Raw genomic sequence first — 1,974 nt, 5'->3', positions numbered from 1 at the left:
TTATTAAAAATTATTTTTAATTTAATTTATTAAATATAAATACTACAATTTTTAAAAAATTATCTTTTAAAAATTAACTTTCATAAATTACTGTTAAAAAATGAGAGTTTTATCAACTTAAACTTTAATGCCAATCTCTCACCCTCAAGTTTTCAACTAACCCATGATATGATAATTATTCTACGGAAAAGTTCTACATCCATGTAAAAATTACTAGTACTTTCCACTTTACGCATTTCTCCCACCCATACACTCGTTTGTTTTTCATGCACCTCATATAACGTATTAAAGGTTATAGAAGGCTTAGAGAATGAGGGTTGAATCTATGACCTTCTTTTAGATTAATGAACAAACCCTTTTAAACCAAACTTGCAGTCTAAGTCTGTTTGAACTTAGCAGCGAAAAATTTATGAGACAATTTCATTTTGTCTCATAAATATAAAAAAACAGGACAGAGCAGAGAAGAGAAAAGCTAACACCATCATGTATCCTGGTTCGGCTGCCTTGTGCTATGCAACCTACGTCCAATCTCCACCACAACAGTGGTGGAATTTTCACTATAGTTAAAGTATTACATACACCAATTCCACAGGATTGATACAATTCTTTCACACTCAAGTTCTAACCTAACTTGACATTGGCTATGCTAATACCTAACTCTTCACTCTTAGTGCTAACCCAACTAAGAAAGGAATACTTCACTGGTACAAGATACAAGACACTTAATCAACCTAAAGAAATCTGAAATAACTCTAGACTTTTCACTTATGTGTATTTCTTTGTCTTTTTTCACTCTTAGGCTCTTTCAATAACTCTCTCATTTAGCCTTTTACCTTAAGAAATTATAGAAAGATAAATATTGAAAAGTAAATTACAATCAGTAAAATATGAAGGAGATTGACTCTTCAACAGCCTCTTTGCTATGTGATAAACCATATTTGCTAGCCTCTAATTCAGTTCTTCATTCTGGCGGAATGCTCCTTTGACTAGGAAGCACTGTCCAAGTAGAGGAACTTCTTCAGAGAGCTCTTCTCAAAACATACACCTCAAGAACACTGGTTATCTCTCATTGATTTTGAATGATGAAAAATCTTCTTTTATCTCCTTGCATGTTGTTGGGTTGCTCTCCCTAGGTCAACTTCTTGAGCTTTGTGCTTCACCAACCCACCATCTCACTTTTTTCCATTAATCCTTAGAATAGGAACTTCGATTCTGACCTTCCCTTGTTGACCGAAAGCCACATAATAGCAGAAACAGTTATCTTCAATGATAAACTTAGATCTTGGCCATTGAAAAACAACTTGGTCTCTAAGACACACTTGTGACCGTAGATGCACAGCAGTACTGGGAGCAGAGATCATCTTTCCCATGTATCTCAGAATGGAAAGGCAGAACGTTGAAGATGAAGAGAAGAAGATATGATGCATGTATAAGGAAATGAAATCACCTTTTAGCTTTTGACTTCTTAATGCAGTTTGATATGGGTGATTAGACTTTAGACCATCTCCAGTAGGGAACTCATCCCAGTTCCTGTTTATGGCCCACCTGTCATAAAAAGTAACTCCACATCAGCTTTTGCGTCATAAACAGTAAATAGGAACTCAAAGCATCTCTCTCTTCTCCATTAGGAGGAACTAACTTTAGTCCCTGTTGTGGTCCAACTTAATTAATTAATTAAAATACTTGTAATTAATGTAATTTATTTTATTTATTGACATTCCACGTGTCAAATTTTTGTTGGAGGCTGAGAGTTCCTCTGAGCAGGAACTCTCCTCATTGATCCATGTGAAGGAACTCATTTGAGTTCACACTCCAACGGGCAAAAGTGCCCTTATGTCAGAGAAGGAACTTGGGATAATTACCATTGAAGTTGCTCTTAGCCTTTTTGCTTAACCTTCTCTTTCTTGCTTCTTTGGTGAACAACTTAGGAACTAAGCTTTCTCTCTCTCTCTCTCTCTCTCTCTCTCTCTCTCT

The sequence above is a fragment of the Arachis ipaensis genome, chromosome B03, assembly GCF_000816755.2.
Source record: "Arachis ipaensis cultivar K30076 chromosome B03, Araip1.1, whole genome shotgun sequence".
Classification (NCBI taxonomy): domain Eukaryota; kingdom Viridiplantae; phylum Streptophyta; class Magnoliopsida; order Fabales; family Fabaceae; genus Arachis; species Arachis ipaensis.
The sequence above is the reverse complement of the archived record's forward strand: the minus strand, read 5'-3'. Positions refer to the sequence as shown.